Here is a 21,733-nt window from a genome sequence, read left to right on the forward strand (position 1 = left end):
TCGATGCAAATTTCCACAAAATGTAAGAAAAATCTCACAAAATTCTTCAAGTCTCCTCAAAATCCCACAAAATCTAAGAAAAATCCCACAAAATTGCAGAAATCTTCTCCAAAGCCCTACAAATTCCAGAAACGTCCAAGAATATCACAACAAATTTCCACAAAATCTAAGAAAATTCCAAAAATACTTCATGTCTCCTCAAATCCCCTCAGAATTTTACAAAACTCCCACAAAATCTCATCAATATCCTACAAAATTCAAGAAAAGTCCACAAAATTGCAGAAAAATATCACACAATTCATTAAATGTTCTCAAAACCCCACTGAACTCCAGTAACATCCCAGAAAATCACAACAAATTTCACCAAAATCTAAGAAAATACCTCAAAATACTTCATGTCTCCTCAAAATCCCTCAAAATTCTACAAAACTCCTACAAAATCTCATCAATATCCTACAAAATTCAAGAAAAGTCCACAAAATTGCAGAAAAATCCCACACAATTCATTAAGTGTGCTGAAAACCTCAGCAAATTCCAGAAACATCCGACCAAATCTCCACAAAATTCCAAAAAAGCAAAGAAAAATCCCTCACAATTCTTCAAGTCTCCTCAAAATCCCACAAAATACCAGAAAATTCCACAACAGTACAAAAAAGTCCCACAAAATTCCAGAAACATCCCACAAAATCGCCACAAATTTCCACAAAACTTCAGAAAAATCCCACAAACTTCTTCAAGTCTCCTCAAAATCCCTCAAGATTCCAGAAAAAAAATCTCACAAAATTCCCTGAATCTTCCCAAAATGTTACCAAATTCCAGAAACATCCCACAAAATCTCCACAAAATTCCAAAGAAGCTAAGAAAAATCCCTCATAATTATTCATGTCTCCTTAAAATCTGTCAAAATCCCACAAATCTCCCACAAAATCTCCTCACTATCCTACAGAATTCAAGAAAAATCCCACAAAATTGCAGAAAAATATCACACAATTCATTAAATGTTTTTAAAACCCCTCTAAATTCCAGAAACATCCCACCACATCTCAAAAAAATTCCACAAAATCTAAGAAAAATCCCTCACAATTCTTCAAGTCTCCTCAAAATCCCACAAAATACCAGAAAATTCCAGAAAAATCCCACAAAATTCTTCAAGTCTCCACAAAGTCCCACAAAATTTAAGAAAGATCCCACAAAATTCCTTAAATCTTCTCAAAAGCCCACTGAATTCCAGAAACATCCCACCAAAACTCCACAAAACTCCACAAAATCTAAGAAAAATCACTCACAGTTCTTCAACTCTCCACAAGATCCCAAAAACTTCAAGAAATATCCCACATAATTGCAGAAATCTTCTCAAAAGCCCAACAAATTCCAGAAACATCCCAGAATATCTAAACAAATTTCCACAAAATCGACGAAAATCCCTCTAAATTTTTCATGTCTCCTCAAAATCCTTCAAAATTCCACAAAACTCCCACAAAATCTCCCCAATATCCTACAAAATCCAAGAAAAATCCCAGAAAGTTGCAGAAAAATATCACACAATTCATAAAATGTTCTGGAAACCCCACTAAAGTCCAGAAACATCCCAAAAAATCTAAACAAAATTCCACAAAATCGACGAAAATACCTCAAAATACTTCATGTCTCCTCAAAATCCCTCAAAATTCCAAAAAACTCCCACAAAGTCCCCCAATATCCTGCAAAATTCAAATAAAACCCCACCAAATTGCAGAAAAATCCCACACAATTCCATAACTGTTCTAAAAAATACCAGAAAATTCCAGAAACATCCCACCAAATCCCCACAAATTTCCACAAAATTTCAGAAAAATCCCAGAAAATTCTTCAAGTCTCCTCAAAATCCCTCAAGATTCCAGAAAAATAATCACACAAAATTCCCTACATCTTCCCTAAAAACTTCCAAACTCCAGAAACATCCCACCAAATCTCCACAAACTTCCACAAAATTTAAGAAAATACCTCAAAATTCTTTAAGTCTCCTCAAAATCACTCGAAATTCCACAAAAATCTCACAAAATATTTAAACTTTGGAAAACCACATAAAACTCAAAAAGAACCCGCACGCAATTGAAAAAACAAAACCAAAAATCCCTAAATCTTCCCAAAACCCTAACAAATTCCAGAAACATCCCGTTAAATATCCACAAATTTCCACAAAATCTAAGGAAAATCCCACAAAATTCTTCAAGTCGCCTCAAAATCCCACAAAACTCCAGAAAATTGCACAACATTCAAGAAAAAATCCACAACATTGCAGAAATCTTCTCAAAACCCTACCAAATTCCAGAAACATCTCAAAAAAATCGATGCAAATTTCCACAAAATGTAAGAAAAATCTCACAAAATTCTTCAAGTCTCCTCAAAATCCCACAAAATCTAAGAAAAATCCCACAAAATTGCAGAAATCTTCTCCAAAGCCCTACAAATTCCAGAAACATCCCACCAAATCTCCACAAAATTTCTACAAAATTCCAGACAAATCCCTCACAATTCTTCAGCTGTCCACAGGATCCCACAAAATTCAAGAAAAATCCCACAAAATTGCAGAAATCTTCTCCAAAGCCCTACAAATTCCAGAAACGTCCAAGAATATCACAACAAATTTCCACAAAATCTAAGAAAATTCCAAAAATACTTCATGTCTCCTCAAATCCCCTCAGAATTTTACAAAACTCCCACAAAATCTCATCAATATCCTACAAAATTCAAGGAAAATCCCACAAAATTGCAGAAAAATATCACACAATTCATTAAATGTTCTCAAAACCCCACTGAACTCCAGTAACATCCCAGAAAATCACAACAAATTTCACCAAAATCTAAGAAAATACCTCAAAATACTTCATGTCTCCTCAAAATCCCTCAAAATTCCACAAAACTCCCACAAAATCTCATCAATATCCTACAAAATTCAAGAAAAGTCCACAAAATTGCAGAAAAATCCCACACAATTCATTAAGTGTGCTGAAAACCTCAGCAAATTCCAGAAACATCCGACCAAATCTCCACAAAATTCCACAAAAGCAAAGAAAAATCCCTCACAATTCTTCGTCTCCTCAAAATCCCACAAAATACCAGAAAATTCCACAACAGTACAAAACAAATCCCACAAAATTCCAGAAACATCCCACCAAATCCCCACAAATTTCCACAAAATTTCAGAAAAATCCCACAAACTTCTTCAAGTCTCCTCAAAATCCCTCAAGATTCCAGAAAAATAATCACACAAAATTCCCTGAATCTTCCCAAAATGTTACCAAACTCCAGAAACATCCCACCAAATCTCCACAAAATTCCACAGAATTTAAGAAAATACCTCAAAATTCTTTAAGTCTCCTCAAAATCACTCGAAATTCCACAAAAATCTCACAAAATTATTTAAACTTTGCAAAATCCCATAAAACTCAAAAAAACCCTGCACGAAATTGAAAAAACACAACCAAAAATCCCTAAATCTTCCCAAAACCCTAACAAATTCCAGAAACATCCCGTTAAGTATCCACAAATTTCCACAAAATCTAAGAAAAATCCCACAAAATTCCTCAAGTCTCCTCAAAATCCCACAAAATACCATAACATTACTAAAAAATCCCACCAAATTCCAGAAACATCTCCAAAATTCCCCTCAATATCCCACAAAAATGAAGAAAAATCCCACAAAATTGCAGAAATTACTACAAAATTGAAGAAATCTTCTCAAAACCCCAACAAATTCCAGTCACATCCCACCAAATCCCTACACGTTTCCACAACATCTAATAAATTACCTCAAAATTCTTCATGTCTCCGCAAAATCCCTCTAAATTCCACAAAACTCCCACAAAATCTCCTCAATATCTTACAAAATTAAAGAAAAATCCCACAAAATTGCAGAAAAATAGCACGCAATTGTCTACATTTTCTCAAAACCCCACCAAATTCCACAAACATCCCACCAAATCGCCACAAATGTCCACAAAATCTAAGAAAAATCCCACAAAATTCTTCAAGTCGCCTCAAAATCGCACAAAATTCCAGAAAATTCCACAACATTGAACAAAAACTCCACAAAATTGCAGAAATCTTCTCAAAACCCTACCAAATTCCAGAAACATCTCAAAAAAATCGCCGCAAATTTCCACAAAATGTAAGAAAAATCTCACAAAATTCTTCAAGTCTCCTCAAAATCCTACAAAATACCAGAAAAAAATCGCACAAAATTCCCTACATCTTCCCTAAAAACTTCCAAACTCCAGAAACATCCCACCAAATCTCCACAAAATTCCACAGAATTTAAGAAAATACCTCAAAATTCTTTAAGTCTCCTCAAAATCACTCTAAATTCCACAAAAAATCTCACAAAATATTTAAACTTTGCAAAATCGCATAAAACTAAAAAAAAACCCGCACGAAATTGAAAAAACAAAACCACAACTCCCTAAATCTTCCCAAAACCCTAACAAATTCCGGAAACATCCCGTCAAATATCCACAAAATTCCACAAAATCAAGAAAAATCTCTCATAATTCTTCAAGTCTCCTCAAAATCCCACAAGATTTTAGAAAAATCCCTGAAAATTGCAGAAATCTTCTCAAAACACCACCAAATTCCAGAAACATCCCACCAAATCTCCACAAAATACCACAAAATCTAAGAAAAATCCCTCAAAATTCTTCAAGTCTCCTCAAAGTCCCTCGATTCCAGAAAAATCCCACAAAATTATTTAAACTTTTGCAAAATCCCATCATACTCAAAATAAGTCCCCACAAATTGTAAAAAAATAAAAAAAATCTTTAAATCTTCTCAAAACCCTACCAAATTCCAGAAACATCCCACCAAATCTCCTGAATATCCCACAAAAATCAAGAAAAATCCCATAAAATTCCAGAAAAATCCCACAAAATTGCAGAAATCTCCTCAAAACCCCACCAAATTCCAGTAACATCCCAGACAATCTCTACAAATTTCCACAAAATCTAAGAAAATACCTCAAAATTCTTCATGTCTCCTCAAAATCCTTCAAAATTCCACAAAACACCCACAAAATCTTCTCAATATCATACAAAATTCAAGAAAATTTACACAAAATTGCAGAAAAATCCCACACGATTCCCCAAATGTTCTGGAAACCCAATTGAATTCCAGAAACATCCCACAAAATCTCCACAAATTTCCACAACATCAAAAAAACTCCCACAGAATTCCATAACAATCCCCCTGAATTCCCTTAAAATCCCACAAAATTCCAAGAAATATCCCACAGAATTCCCTAAATCATCCTACAAAATTCCCTAAATCATCTCAAAACCCTACCAAATTCCAGAAACATCCCACAAAATTCCCTCAATATCCCACAAAAATCCAGAAACATACCACAGAATTCCCTAAATCTTCTCAAAACCCTCCCAAATGCCAGAAACATCCCACCAAATATAAACAAAATTCCACAATGTCCAAGAAAAATCCCACAAAATTCTTCAAAGTTTCCTTAAAATGCCATAAAATTCCAAAAAATTCCATAACCTTACAAAAAAAATCCCACCAAATTCCAGAAACATCATAGAAAATTCACGAAAAATCCCACAAAATTCAAGAAAAAGCCCACAACATTGTTTTAATTTCCTTAAAATCTCAGAAAATTCCAGAAACATCTTACAATATTCTAGAAAAATACCACAAAATTCTAGAAAAATCCCACAAAATTCCCTAAATCTTCTCAAAACCCCAGCAAATTCCAGAAGCATCCCACAAAATCTCCACAAAATTCTACAAAATCTAAGAAAAATCCCAAGAAATTTTTCAAATCTCCAAAAATCCCACAAAATTTAAGAAAAATCCTACAAAATTCAAGGAAAATCCCACAAAATTCTTCAAGTCTCCTCAAAATCCCTCAAGATTCCAGAAAAATCCCACAAAATTATTTAAACTTTTGCAAAATCCCACAAAACTGAAAAAAAATCCCACAAAATTGCAAAAAAATAAAAATAATCCCTCAATCTTCTCAAAACCCCACCAAATTCCAAAAATATCCCACAAAATATCCTCAAATTTTCACTAAATTCCACAAAAATGCCACAAAAATCCAGAAACATCCCACCAAATTCCAGAAAAGTCCCACAAAATTATTTAATCTACATTTGTCTTGGCAGTTGTAGATCCCGGCTGCTCTTGCCCCTCTTCTGCTTGCCACTTGAATTTTAGCAGTACAGCTGCAATTGTCTCTTTCAGTCAGTGCTACCCACTGTGCTTTTGTCACGGGGAACTCAGGATTTTTGTTTCAGGCATCACGATCAGTAGAGATCAAAATGCTCCCACGTCCCTGAGAACTAAGTCAAGGGGAATTAAAGCCACACAGGTCACATTTGCAGTGCTCAAACACAGCCCTGCTGCTGCTGCTGCTGAAATAGAATCAACTGACAGAGGCCATCACAGAAATTGCCTCTGCAGTGGCAAATAAAATGAAAAAATCCACCAGGGAAAAGAAATACCAGAACTTCCCAACTTGCTTCATTGTTTCTTCTGAGCAGCAGAAGAAAAAGGAACAGGGCACCTTTCAGGCAGTTCCACAAGCTCAGGGTTCTCATTTCATGGGGAATCTCAAATGCAATTGGCCTTCTTAAAAGGATAAAAGCAAAGGGAATGAATTGGGAATTATTAGGAAACAATGACCCTTCTTACACACAAAGTTCACCAAGTCATTCCCTGCATTTCTCCTTTTCACTGTCTTTCTCTCATCCACTGAGAGCTCCAGCTTATCATGTTCTGGTGCTTATCATCAACTGATTGTGCTCTTGATTTCTACCACTGCAAGACATGTAGAATCATCTAAACTGAACACAGAAACAAAATCCCTCTGTCAGCCCATCTTCACGTTCCAGATCACTTTCAAGATGTCCATGGGGCATTTGGAATGATGAGCTCTCCACTGCTGGCTGCAGGCTCTGGAGATTCTTTCTCCACATTCAGCCAGGCTTGTATTCCCCAACAGTTCCTGGTAGCCCATCATGTTTTCTTTGGCTAGAAGAGGAACAATGAAAACCTTACCAATGGCACAACTCCCCAGTGCACAAGGAAAAGAAAGAACAAGTTGTCAAGTTCTTCAGATATTTGTCCTGCTTTGCTGCAAGAGTTGTGCTGCATCCACAGTGTGGGAAGCCAAGAGAAGCTGCAGCTGGGGGCACATCTTGTGACAGGAGCTGCGCCTCGTTCTCCAGGACAGGTTTTTGGAAAGAACAGACAGGACTGGGGAGGAGATTCTGGGAAAACTGAAACAGCTTTTTAAAGAAATGAAAATAAAATCCAAAGAAACAACCAATATGTTTTTTTCTATTTTTCTCTATTGATTTTTATGCTCTCCTTTTCCATCTTGCACTGTTTGTCCATCCCATTCATTCCAAATGGATCTCACCTCTAAGATCTGAGACTTGGCAAGTTTTAGACACTGTAAAATACCATGAGCTACACCCAGTTTGACTCCCCCTGTTTTACTTGGAAAGCAATGCTGGAGACACAAGTGCAGTGCTTGGCTCAGGTACAAATTCTGCATTCAGGGAATGTGCTCAGACAGTGTCTGACCCTCAGCAGGGACAAGGCACAGCAGCAGCCAAGGGCATTGCTGTGCCCCTGTGCAGGAGTCAAGACTCTGGCTCTTGGCTCACCAGGGCAAAGTTCCCGTGTTTGGCCAGGCTCAGGGGCTGCCCGGGGAGCGCGGGGCTCGGGGCGGGGCCGAGCGGGCAACGGACAAACGGACACGGGGACAAACGGTCCCGGTGCTTCAGTTGCAGCGGCAGCAGCGGAAGCAGCGGCAGCAGCAGCAGCAGCAGCAGTGGAAGCAGCAGCTTTAGAGACTTCTTTGATTCTCCTCCTCCTCTCCCTCTCCCTCTCTGGGTCTCCCTTCCCCTGCGTCCCCTCATCTCCTAGTCGAATTCTTCGACTCCCTTGAGTCCCTTGTCCCTCTCCCGTGGTCCCGCACCCCATCCCTGTCTCCCTTTCCCGGTGTCCCCCTCCTCTCCAAGTTTCCCTCTCCCCGAGCCCACCCGGGCCATGCCTCCGGTCCGCCCCCGGCCCCGGGCAGGGCTGCCCCGGCCCCGTCCCCGGCCCCGTCCCCGGCCCCGTCCCCGAGCATCCCTCCGCGGTCTCGCCTCCGCCCAGCTCTGGCTGTGCTGGCGCTGGCGCTGCTGGGCGGGCATCATTGCCTGGGGCTGGGGCGGCATCGCCGCCCTTTGGCTCCGCCTGGCCCGACCCCGGCCCCGGCCCCGGCCCCGGCCCCGGCTCCTCCCGGGGCCCGCGGAGGACACAGGTGGCGCGGCCGCTGCCGCCGCCTCTGCTGCGGCTTCCCCGGCCCGAGCTCCGCCGCTCAGCAGCGCGGCCGCCGGCCCCGAGCCGCCGCTGTCGCGTTCCAAAGAGCGAACGCCTGCGGATGCCCGGCCCGGGGAGGTCGGGGAGCGCTCGGGGGCCGTTCCTGGCCCCGGGCCGAGCACTGACGGCCGCGTCTCTTCCCCAGGGAAGGCGCAGGAGGCCCTGCAGCAGCGCTACCGAGTGGGTTCACTGCTGGGACGCGGCGGCTTTGGCAGAGTTTTCGCAGCCACTCGGCTCTCGGACGGACTCCCGGTGAGCGGTGGGGCCAGCGGCGGGCGGAGGAGGAGGAGCGGGCGGAGGGGGCGGAGGATGAGGAGGGGGCGGAGGAGTAGGATGGGGCTGGACACGGCAGGCGCTGAGCTGAATCCGCTGTTCCCTTTGGCTTACAGGTGGCCATCAAAAAGGTGCCACGGAACCGCGTCCGGCACTGGGGCGAGCTGGTGAGTGAGCGGGGCCAGCGGCAGAAGCCGGGGCGTGCCGGGCGGGGATGAGCCGGGACCCGGCAGGGTGGGAGCTGCCAGGACACCTGGAGGGAGAGCGGGCATGGGGCCAGCGGAGGGCACAGAGCATCCCGGGCTGGCTGAGGGCTTCCCGAGCCCTGGCACGGCCTCAGCCCCACTGACGGCACCGTGCTCCTCCCGCAGCCCGACGGCACCAGCGCACCACTGGAGATAGTGCTGCTGGACAAGGTGTCCACAGGCTTCCCCGGCGTGGTGCAGCTGCTGGAGTGGCTTGAGCTCCCCAGCTACATTGTTATGGTGCTGGAGCGCCCGGAGCGGTGTCAGGACCTGCGGCACTTTATTCGGGCACGGAAGTTCCTGTCCGAGGAAGAGGCGCGGGAGCTGTTCCGGCAGGTCCTGGCAGCCGTGCGGCACTGCACCAGCTGCGGGGTCCTGCACAGAGATATAAAACCGGAGAACATCTTGGTTGACCTGGAGACCGGCGAGGCAAAACTGATTGACTTCGGCTGTGGCACCTACCTTCAGGAGACAGCCTACACTCAATTTGCAGGTGAGCCCACACAGGGGTAGGCTTCTGGTCCCAGCATCTCCTGGCCCAACATCTCCTGGCGCAACAAGGGTGTGGCAGGAGGGATTCTCCCAGGACTGGGGCTGGGGCAGCCAGCCTGACAAAATCCTCCATGGGTAGGGGTGGCAGAGAGGGGGAGGCAGAACCTGTGCACCAGCTGGTTTCGTGTGCAGTTGAGAATGGGCTTGGACTGCTCTGCTCAATTGGTTTGCTTTGGTTCAAAATATGTTTTGGGCAATGCCAGCAGGGAGGATGTGGGTATGGTTTTTCCCCAGCACTGAGTGGGTATTTCCCTTTGTGTGTCATGGTCGGGCCTTGCCAGGGTTTCTGCTGCCCTCTTCCAGCACCAGTGGCTTCTTTTCCAGCCCTGGGTTTGTACCCAAGTCCCAGGTGCTGGCGAGAGGGCAGCAGGTCACCCCATGGGCCACTGGGGAAGCCCCCACATGCCCAGGGATGCTGGGGTCAGGCTCTGGGAGCAGCAGCATCCCCTGATGAGCTCCATCCATATTCCATAGGAACACCATCATACAGCCCCCCGGAATGGAACGACTTTGGGTGGTACCATGGCGAGGCAGCGACCGTCTGGACCCTGGGCATCCTGCTGCACGAGATGGTCTGCGGGGAGCACCCTTTCAGGAGGGGCAAGAACATCAGATGGGGCCAGCTCCCGCTGCCACAACGGCTCTCCCAAGGTGAATCCTCATCTCTGGGCACAGGGGGAACACCAGTGTTGGGAGACAGCAGCGGGCTCGTGAGCATCCCGCTCTGGCAGCTGCTGAGGAGGTGGCACATGTCCTGCTCTGCTGCTCTCCTCCAAAACAAAAAAATTAATGGGAAAGTTTAGGCCCAGCTCTGAGCACATCCAGCGTGGCCTGGGCACGGGAATAGTGGGACAAAGCAGACAGGAGGCTTCTCCAACTGACCAGTGGTTTGTGGTTTCTCTCCCCAGATTGCCAGCTTCTGATCAGGTGGTGTTTATCCCTGAACTCCTTGGACAGGCCCTCATTAGAAGACCTGTTCCATGATCCCTGGATGCAGGATATTCATCAGCCCTAGAAGAAGGGAGAGAGCCACAGGCACAGTGATGCAGGGACCTGGTAAGTTACAGCTCCACACATGCCCTGGCAATCAGCAGCAAAGAAACCTAGACATCTTTGTCCTGCCTGTGTCACTGCACTGGGCTCATCAAATGGGAACACACAGCCCTTGTGCTGGAGCTGAGCTGCTCTGCCCAGCACTGGTGGGCACCATCTGAGCTGGTTTTGCTTGTCCTGGTTCACTGACAGCCGGGCCCTGGGCAGAACCCTGACAGCCTGGTGTCACCCCAGGGAAGAAGGAGCCCCTGGAGAAGCTGGACCAGGTGGGGCTGTTGCTGCTGCTGGAGACATGGAGGAAAACAGCAAGGATGACATCCTCTTCCTCCACCTGGCCATCGGGAGCTGGCGATGATGGACTTTGATTCTGGCACCTTCTTCAAAGCCAGGCTCCACAGTGAATTTTCAGGTCAGTCCAGACCCAGGGGGATGCTCCCAGATTTGTGCATTGGCCAGGAACCAAAGGTTTCCCCTTCACTGGGGCAGATGCAACTGATTCCTCAGTGGCTGCCCAGCTGGTTTTTGGCAGGGCTGGGGACATGGGCTGGGGTGGTTACGAAATGGGAGTGGGATCCTGGCCCTGCCAACAGCCCCCACCACCCACCGTGCCCCGGGCTGGGGCTGGGGCAGCCAGCCCGACACAAACAAACCCCCATGGCAGGAGCACAGGTGGGACTCCAGAACCTGAGCACGGCTGCTTTGCTGGGCAGGCAAGGAAGGGCTTGGGCTGTTCCACTCCCCTGCTTTGCTTTGGGATCACCGTGATTTTGGGGGACAGTGCAGGGGGAAAGGGAGCAAGCATGGGCTTCCCTCACCCATGGGTGGGTTTTTCCCCAGAATGTAGGGGTTGGGCCTTGCTCAAGCTCCTGACAGAGATAAGATTTTTTACCATTTTTCTGGTTTCCCCTTTTTGTCTGTAATCTATTTTCATTAATTTGTTGCTTGTTTTTCTAAAGGAAGCGTTCTAGGTGGGATCCAGTCTGGATCGGGAAGTGCTTGGGACCAGCTGTGGCGTGGATGGGCCGTGCCCTTGGAGAAGACTGAGGACATCGTTTGGGACCAGCTTTTCTTCTGGCAGCGGCTGGTGTGAGGTGGGTCCTCATCTCCCTGGCATGGGTGGGACAGGAGCTTTTGGGAGATGGCAGCAGGCACAGGAGCATCCCGCTCTGGGCAGCTGCTGAGGGGCTGGATCTGCCGTGGCTGGCTGCAGGCTGGGCACATGTCCTGCCCTCCTGCTCTGCTCCCAAAGGCAGCAGTGATGGGCAGCTTTGGGCCCAGCTCTGAGCAGGGCCAGCATGGCCTGGGCACCGCGGCTGGCTGGGACAAGGGGACAGGAGCCTTCAGCTGACGGGCGGTTTCTGCTTTCTCTCCTTGCAGCCGGGCTCTGCGGATGCTGAGGCTGCTCTGGGCTCTGCCAGGGCTCTGCTGGGCTCAGCACCGCGCCGGGATCAGCCAAAGAAGAAACGGTGTGACCTGCAGCAGAGACTGGAGCATTTTGGCAATGCAGCTCAAGTCTGCAGAGTGTCCACCTCCAAGGGAAAACATGACACCTCCCAAAAATTAAACTTGTTCCATAACTTCTGAAATGAAATCCATCTGGGATGATCCCAAATGACATTTTTCATCTTGCTCAAGCTGTAGCTCAGCCCTTCTCTGAACAGTTCTCTCCCCCACCTGCCTTTTACTTCACAACTGCTCCCTCCTTTCCCCCAGTGAGTTCTCAGCCCATCACAGTCTCGATCACACTGCAGCCTTCCTTGATGCCCCTCACCATGAGGAAGGCCAAGCCCCAGTCTCAGGGCCTCATCCTGTCAGTGGCTGAAGGGCAGCAATGTCTGTCTGTGCCAGGGGCTCTTGGATGTCTCTATCCATGGACAGAAGGGTCTGTCTGTGCCAGGGGCTCTTGGATGTCTCTGTATCCATGGACAGAAGGTCTGTCCTTGCAAAGGTTTCCATAATATCTTGGTACCCATGAGTATGGAATGAACACAGAGAGTGAAAGTGTCAGTCACATTGTTTGCACACTCCTTCCTTTCCATACAAGACACATCCATGCACACCCCCACGTACAGATATATTAAAAGGATAGGGATGGATAGAGATTTCCCACAGAGCTCTAACTTTGGCATAACTCACCTTGTAAGCCATGGCCAGGGCATTTTTTTCCCAGCTCTGTGTGAGTAGGTGTCCAAGAGCTGAAGGGAACAGCATTTAGAAGCAGTTTCAGGATTTCTAGGCAGGAAAGGGAGCAGACAACCATCCACGTAACTCACCATATTCGTCAGGATGGGCTGCTGGTTCTTTAGGAATATGGCACAATGGAGACACGAGACTTGGGATAATCCCAGCTCTCTGTGGATCTGTGCAAAGGTGGAGCAGCAGAAACACCTTGTGTCTTCTTTGGGGACACAAGGTCCAAGGAGCTGGGGTGGCAGAGCGTGACCTGGGCTGGTGGCAGGTGAAGTCCCATTTCATGACATCCCGGAGTGGCACAGGACAAAGCTCCAAGCACCCACAGCCCCACTGAGGAAGTCCTTGGAGTGCTGCACATGCCATAGGAAAAGCTGCATTCACTCAGTCCATTGGGATTTATCACTTCCATTTGCAACACTTTATGTCCAAGTTTCAAACTGCAAAATTTTTACACTCAAGACACAGTCATGAAGAACATGTATTTCAATTTCCTGTTCCTTTAACTGCAGTGTAAAATATCTTAATATTGGAAAACATCCATCAAATATCTAAAGGAAGGCAGGTAATGGATCCTTTCCACTAGCACGTGTACAAACTAACTGAAATCAAAGCTGAGTTCTCTTTTTCAAAAGATCGGTTACCTCTTTCTTACTCCAGAGTTATAGATCTTTTTTCACTACTCATTTGGGAGTAATTTTTATCTTTCATATTTTTTTAGTGTTTTTTTGTTTGTTTGTTTGTTTGTTTGTTTACAGAAAACATGTCCTAGAAAAGGCATGTCCTTTGCTCCTGGTTCCCGTGTGGAGCAGCTCCCTTCCCGCTGGCTGAGCTGCTCAGGCAGAGCCCGGCAGCTCCTGGCCCTGCAGGGCTGAGGCTTTTCCCCGTTGCTGGGCACAGACTGATGGAGCAGCACTGCTGAACACGGGCACACGCAGAGGGAGCAGAGCAGCTGCCTTTGCCCACCTGAAGCTCCAAGGCCAAACTCTGAGCAGGCACGGCTGGAAGAGACTCGCAAGCTCCCTGTTGGCTCTGCTGCCCCACTTGTGCCCGGCCCAGCTCTGCGTGAGGCAGAGGGAGAACAAGGGGCAGCTCCCTCCCAGCCCCAGCCCAGGGACCCCTCCAGCCCCGGGCCTTGGGGCACTGTCAGCACCCGCTGCTCCAGCCACCGCTTCTGCTGGCACTGACAGCAACAACCAAACTGGGGCTGGTCCCCAGGGAGCAGCAGCAGTGCCTGGATCTGATCCCTCAGCCTGGGGCAGCCCCCTGGGGGAACAGAGGGCACAGCAAGAGGGACAAAACCAGTCAGGGTCAGAGACTGGAAAAAGCCAGAGCTGGGAGCAGGAACAGCTGCTTCATTGCACTCTTGGAGAAAGCTCTGGGCTGGGTCAAAGCACTGAAAGGTGTGAAAGGCAGAGAGGAGGCCACACCAAACAATGCTCCTGTTTTCACACCTTCCTGTAATAAATGGAAATGATTCATGCTAACTAAATTGTAACTATTTGGAAAGTTATTATTAGAAGCAATCAAGGGAATTAGTGTTACAAGGCAGATGTACCCCCTGTACAGATGTTACATGTTAAAATTAAGGTACAGGATGTAGTTTTGAGATAAGAAATGTCCTAAGACAAAATCGACCTTGAGATGGATAAAGTTGGAATGAATTTAGGCATAGGGCCTGAAAATTATAAAACATAAGACTAATTAGTTGAGCACAATGCTTACTTACATAACACAAAGCTTAGGACGCACACACAGCCTGTAAGGTTATCCAGAGGACAATGAGGATGAGTGTAAGCCTTCATCCAAAATACCACCAAAAGAAGACAGAAGACCCTCTAGCAACAAGTGAAGCATGCACCATGAAGAATAGTGATGAAAAATTAAGGAATCAGAAATTGGAGGAGACTTACTGGAAACATGAATGAATATGTATAAGTATACAGTATATAAGTTTAGTTTGAATTGTTTTGTTTTGTATGTGAGGTGGGGTGAGAAGCCCTCTCCGTACCCCAGTCAGTTTTGCTCATGCTTTAATCATATTTACTGGCAAGCTATATTCATATATATATTCATACATATGAATAGTGAATAGTGAATTTAGTGAACATGAATATATTCACTAAATTGTACTCTTTTACTAAATTGTATTCCTTCTATATCAAATTGCTGTTCAATCCACTAAATTGTATTCTTTTATTCAATTCACTAAATTGTATCTTTTTTTTTTCTTGTTATTAAACTACTGTTAACTCAATAGCCCTAGTTGCCCAAATTTCAATTTCATTTATGACACTGCCCTTGGGTGAGTTACAGCCACAGCGAGAGGGAGGAGGAGATGGTCCCTCCCATGGCTGCTGCTGGGTCCAGACATTTGCTGAGATAAAGCTGAGCCAGAGCTTCAGCATCTCTCCCAAAATCACAGAATCACAGAATGCCTTGGCGTGGAAGAGACCTTAAACCTTAAGTGAACCTTATCATTCCACCAACTGCCATGGGCAGGGACACCTTCCACTATCCCAGGCTGTTCCAAGCCCCTTCCAACCTGGCCTTGGACACTTCCAGGGATCCAGGGGCAGCCACAGCTTCTCTGGGCAAGCTCTGATCTCTGCCCAGGTGAGCAGGGACAGGAGCCGAGGGAACGGCTGGAGCTGGGCCAGGGCAGGGCTGGGCTGGAGATCAGCAAAAGCTTCTTCCCCCACAGGGGGCTGGGGCACTGCCCAGGCTCCCCAGGGAATGGGCACGGCCCCGAGGCTGCCGCAGCTCCAGGAGCCTTTGGCCAGCGCTGCCAGGGATGCACAGGCTGCGATCGTTGGGGTGTCTGTGCAGGGCCGGGGGCTGGACTCCATGATCCCAATGGGTCCCAGATCCCAGCTCAGCCCCTTGTGCAACTCTCACCCTTTGGCTCAGCCTTTGTGTCCCCTGGAGGCGCTGGCAGAGCTGATGGGGTGGGGCAGGAGCGGGGCAGCCCCAGCGTTCCCCTGGCAGTGACACCACAGCCGGGCCAGCAGCCCCAGCGTTCCCCTGGCAGTGACACCACAGCCGGGGCAGCCCCAGCGTTCCCCTGGCAGTGACACCACAGCCGGGGCAGCCCCAGCGTTCCCCTGGCAGTGACACCACAGCCGGGGCAGCCCCAGCGTTCCCCTGGCAGTGACACCACAGCCGGGGCAGCCCCAGCGTTCCCTCCCTGGAGATGCTCCAAGGGAAGTGTCCAGAGCCGCGTCCAGTCAGCGGAACTGAGCGGCCACTGAGCACCCCCAGCCTGGGCTGCTGTGGATTCCTCTGCAGACAGCTCGGGGAAGGTCCCCTTGGCCACCCCCACAGTGCCACAGACAAGTGTCACACACAGTTACAGAGCTCTGCCCAGAGCTGACGGGGAGATAATTTTAAAAAAACCCAAAAATATCACCACGGAAAAGAGAACTACCTAGCAGAGCTGTTCCAACGCTTCAGTTGAGAAACCTGCATGCATACAAGACCTGGGGCTGCAAAAAATGAGGCTTTATTGGCACATTTGCAGAAAAATCAGGTTTAGGACAGGCCATCAGCAGAACTGTTCTCAGCTGGGTGAAAAAGGCCCCTTTGGCAGCTGCAGGGCCATTGAAAATGCAGACCCTCAGGTCATGGGGGAGAAAAGGGCTCTGAATTCCCCTCCCCTGACATACAAACCCTGCTCCCAGGCTGCTCCCCACACAGGATTCTACTGGAGGACTGTGGAAAGCTGAGAGTTGGCTCTGGCTTCTCCATGTTCCATGTCCTAAAGCTGCCTGGGAGAAGAAATTTAGGGTCAACTCCACTGGCACAATCCCTCCTGGCCCAGGGCACAGCCCCAGGAAGGTCTTTGCTCCTCCCTTGGCCCTCCCTGAGGAGGCTGGCAGGGCTTGCAGGTTTATGGCATTTGTCCTTGCTGCCCCTCACATCCCACTGCCCCACAAAGAGCCCCGAGCCACCCGTGAGGGACAGGCCCTGCTGTGCCAGGCCTGGGCTCAGGGCTTGGCCTTTCTGCTTCCTCCAACCCAGCCAGGGCTGGCTCAGCATTGCAGTTCCCTGTGCTGTGCCCCAAGCTCGCTCGGGCCCTGCTGGAAAGGGACCTGAGGTACCTCGATCCCCTCGGGCAGTGCATGGGAGAAAACAACAAACTTCTCAGGAGGGGGGAACAAACTTTCAGCTGCAAACTTTAGAGAGTGAGGTACTCGGGAAATCATAAATCTGCATGCAATTAGAGGAAATCACTTCACTAAGCACAGACTGAGCCAACTCGTCCAACCCATCCAACTTCCAGCCATCCAGATTTTGAAAACTGGAAGTAAGGGAAGGAGAGAGAGGGACAGAGATCCACAGTCAGCCTTGGATTCAGCACCATCTCATCTGCTGTGAGCTCCAGGGCCGTGGCACTTGTCAGTGTCACACCCGTGTCACAGCCTCACCTGCTCTGCTCCCTCTCCCAGCTGGGGTTTTTGGGGTGCCAGGGGCTTGGCAGCCACTTTGGGGCTGGAGCAGAGGCTGCAGTGGCTGGGCTGGGGCAGTGACTGTCCCACCTAGGCAGAACTTGCTCTGCCCCCAAACACACCCTGGAGATGTCTGGGGCTGTTCATCATTTCTCTGCTCTCCAGCACCGAGGCAACGCACTCTGGCTACAGCTCTGAGCTCGTGCCCATGGCAACCAGCCCTGGCAATGGGGCTCCATGGAGCTGCTCTCAGGAACACCCCAAGAGCTGGGGAGTGCCCCAAAACCACCTCAGAAACGTGAGATACCCCAAAATCTCTTCAGGAATGTGGAATATCCAAAACCTCACTCAGTAATGGACACACCCTCCCTTCATCATCCCCAAAATTTGGCTGTCTCATTGCAGACCCAACCCCATATCCCCAGTCCCAGTCCCAACCCATCCCATCACTGCTGGACATCAAGACCCCCTTCCCAAGCCCGATTTCCCCCATTTCACACCTCCCAAACTCCATCCCATCCATCCTGCCCCACCCAGTGCCCATCTCACCCCTCCTGATTTACATCCCACTTCACCCAGTCCCCTTCCAACCCCATTCCACCTGATGCCTTCAGAAGGCTGACCTAGAACAGAGGCCGGACAGAGTTAAGAATAAAGTTTATTAAAAGGCCTTCAAGGACAGACCTTGGGCAGTACAAGAGCCTGGAAAGGGCTACACCCAAAATGGAGCAAAAAATAGTCAAAAAAAAACCCAAAACCAACTCATCACGAGGTCTCACATTTTTAGAACTTCAGGTCCATCTGCATATTTGGGTTCATTGTCCAGTTACAGCTTCAGATGACGAAGTCCTGTCCTTCTTGTTTTCTCTCTTCAGTCCACCCTTGTTTAAACTTTTGGGCCTGAAACTTGTGATAATTGTCCTTGGTATCAAGCTAGAAAAGGAATGGTTTTGTCTACCTACTCTGTGAAGAGAGCTCACTAACACTTAACAGGAAGTTCAAAAATAAAAAACTAGGCAGCATAGAATTTGAAAGATATGAAAGCTAAAACTTGAGGCATCACACTCTGAGGGGCTGTGGACTCCAATAGTTTTGAGTGGGACTGTGCAGTTTTCAGTGGCATTGAGTGGTTTTGAGATCACAGTTCAAACTCTCGTTGCTTTGAGTGCCAAAAAATGGAGAAAACTCCACCAAATAGCTCCACAACACCCAAGCATTTCCATGAATACCAGATAACCTTGAAGCACTAGTAAAATGTGAGGCTCTAGATGCCTTTGATGAATTTGTAGACTTTTACCTAAATTTTGTCTGTTTTAAAGGGATGAAGATGAATCAAAAGATAATCAGAACAAAATAAAATGACCACCAGCCCAGTGTGTTCCCAACACAGATCACTGGGAACGTGGGTCATCAGGGCTCCGCACAACGTGGGTCCTCTGATGGAGGATGGAGCTGGAGCAATGCACAAAGCTCTTCCTGCACTTGGGGCACTCGCAGGGCTTCCCTTACCGGTGCCTCTGTTGGTGTTTGGCCAGGTGAGAGCTCCTGGAGAAGCTCTTCCCACACTGGGGACACTCGTAGGGCCTCTCCCCAGTGTGGATGCGCCGGTGCCTGATGAGGTTGGAGTTGTCCTTGAAGCCCTTCCTGCAGTCAGGGCAGCGGAAGGGCCTCTCATCCGTGTGAATCCGCTGGTGCTCAAGGAGAGTGGAGCTGGTCTGAAACCTCTTCCCACACTCACCACACTCGTACGGCCTCTCCCCAGTGTGGATCATCTGGTGGATGGTCAGATGGGACCTCTGGCTGAAGGTCATCCCACATTCCCCACATTCATAGGGCCGTTGCCCAGTGTGAGTCCTCTGGTGCACGGTCAGGCTGGAGCTCCGGCTGAAGCTCCTCCCACATTCCCCACACTCATAGGGCCTCTCCCCAGTGTGGATGCGCCGGTGGGTGACGAGGTTGGAGTTTTGCTTGAAGCCCTCTCCACAGTCAGGGCAGCGGAAGGGCCTCTCATCCGTGTGAATCCGCTGGTGCCTGATGAGGTGGGAGTTTCGCTTGAAGCCCTCCCCACAGTCAGGGCAGCGGAAGGGCCTCTCATCTGTGTGAATCCGCTGGTGCACGAGGAGATGGGAGCTGGTCTGAAACCTCTTTCCACACTCGGGACACTCGTAGGGCCTCTCCCCAGTGTGGATGCGCTGATGGGTGATGAGTTGGGAGCTCCAGCTGAAGCCCTTCCCACATTCCCCACACTTGTAGGCCCATTCCCCAGTGTGGATCATCTGGTGGCGGATCAGGGTTTTCCTCTGGCTGAAGCTCTTCCCACACTCCAAGCACTTGTAGGGCTTCTCCCCATCCTGAAGCTGCTCATGGACCACCAGCTCAGAGCCCTGGCTGGAACTCCGGCCGCCTTCCCGGCACAGGGTGGGTCTTTCCTCCTCAGAGCACCCTGGGATGGGTTTGGAGCCCCTCCTCCTGTGGGATCTCTGGGGATTTTCCTTCCTGCTTGACTCCTGCGCTGTGGAGCCGCTCAAAATGGTCCCTTCCATGAGGTTCTGCCATGGGGATTTGTCCTCCCTGGTCTCCATCCTCAGCTCCTTGTCTGGGGGAGGAAGGACAAGGAGAGGATGGGATTTGCCTCCGTGCCAGAGGGAAGGGGAAGGAGATCCCCCCAGTGCGTCCCCGGCAGGACGGCGTCGGCAGCGGGGTTGTCCTGCAGCTGGGGGCCAGGCTGGGCTGGGAGATGGAGCAGGAGAGAGGGGGAAAGGGGCACTGACTTCCTCCTCACCTGCCTGGGTGTCCTGGGGCATCTTCCTCTTCCTTGCAGCTGCCTCCTCCATCCAGCCAAGATTTGGGAATGAGAAATCCTGGATTGGGGAAAAATACAGTGTATGAGCACATTGGATTAGGGGGTTTGTTCTGCCCAAGTCCATCTCTAGAAGTCACCAGCCATCCATAAAAACCTCCCAAACACCAAGATTCAGCCCTGAAAATACCTCCCAGAAGTTCCCCATCTCTGGTCTCTCCCTTTGGTGTTCAGGGGTTCCCCCCTGTCCCAGCTGCTGGGCGTCACGCTTGTACTCTGTCTACTCGATCCCTGCCCCCCTGAGGCTGCTGGGAGTGCCAGGAATCCAAAAAGTTCCCCCCATTTCAATCTCATCAATAAGGGATGCTGGGACTCCCCACGGTCCCCCCAAGGGGCATTTTCCACTCAGCTTTCGAGTTCTTCATTCTCCAAACATCCCCCGAAAAAACCCAACCCAGGGACCCCCCAGGATATCTGGGCCGAGCTCGCCCTCCCCGGTCACCTGTGGGATGGGGGATGATGATCCCACAGGTGGGGGCTGTGAATTCAGGGAGTGCTCGACCTTGTGGTTCCTTCACCTTTCCCTTATCTTCCTTTGTCCCTCCTCTTCCTACTGCTCCTCCTCTTCCATCCCTCCTCCTCCTCCTCCCCCAGGAGCAGTGACACCCTCGGTGCCCCGTTCCCGAACCCCTCACAGCCCACGGCAGGAGCGGGGATGGAGCCGGGACAGGTCGGGATGGGCAGCGCGGGGCTCTCCGCTGCTCCCACCCGCTGGGGACGGGGGGAACCCGGCCCGGGGAAAAGGAGAGGGAAACTGGGAAAATTGGGAGCTGCAGATCCAACCTGGGGCTGGCTGGGGACCCTGGCTGGGGACTGCCAGCCCTTGGGGCTCCTCTGGGGAGATGCGGGAGGGGGGAACACAGAGAGGGCTGGGGGATCCCAGGAGCGGCAGCACTGGCAGGGACTGGTTTGTACTGGGATAACTGGAACCCTACTGAGGTAACTGGGAATGACTGGGAATGAGCACAAGCATGCTCTGGGCAGCTGAGATATACTGGGGATGTCTGTGACCATAACTGGGAACAGCTGGAACCACAGTGGGAGAAACTGGGAGTGAGTGGGATCATGCTGAGGTGGACTGGGACTATTCCAGGGACAACTGGGATCATACTGGTAGGAACGGGGAAGAATTACAACTATTCTGGGATCATACTCTACTGGGATCATACTGGGACACAGTGGGAGCAGCTGGGTCCATGCTGGCTGAGACTGGGATCCCACTGAGGGTGACTGGAATCATACTGGGATTGACTGGGAGTGGCTGTGAGCAACTGGAATCATGCTGAGAGGAACTGGGAGGAGCTGGGAATGACTGGGAGCGTGCTGGGGCTGACTGCGATATACTGGGAGAGACAGGGAGTCCCAGGGATCACACTGGAGGCTACTGGGGTCATACTGGCACTGACAGGGAGCAACTGGGGCCCCCTGGCCTCATACTGGGAGTGACTGGGATTAGACTGGGAGTGTGACGGAAACTGGAAAATTGGGGAAAAAATGGAAAAAAGCCCAGGATAAATTCAAGGAAAATTGAAGGGAAAATTCGGGGAAAAAACAGAAAAATATCAGGGTGAAATTCAAAAAAATCAGGGAAAAATCAGGAAGAAATTGGGAAAAACAGGGGAAAATCTGACAAAAAATTGGGGAAAACCAGGAAAAATTTTGGGGAAAAAAAAGAGAGAACTCAAGAAAAAAAATGTGAAAAAACTGGGGAAAAATCAGGAAAAGACAGTGGAAAAAATTTGGGAAAAATC

The 21,733-nt window shown here is 48.9% G+C and overlaps 1 pseudogene; it reads right to left on the minus strand.

Annotated features, from left to right (window-relative positions):
* The window catches only part of LOC131586325 (uncharacterized), a 1,027,770-nt pseudogene that overhangs the window by 958,529 nt on the left and 47,508 nt on the right, over positions 1-21,733 (minus strand).

This window comes from Poecile atricapillus, chromosome 19 (assembly GCF_030490865.1).
Source record: "Poecile atricapillus isolate bPoeAtr1 chromosome 19, bPoeAtr1.hap1, whole genome shotgun sequence".
Lineage (NCBI taxonomy): Eukaryota > Metazoa > Chordata > Aves > Passeriformes > Paridae > Poecile > Poecile atricapillus.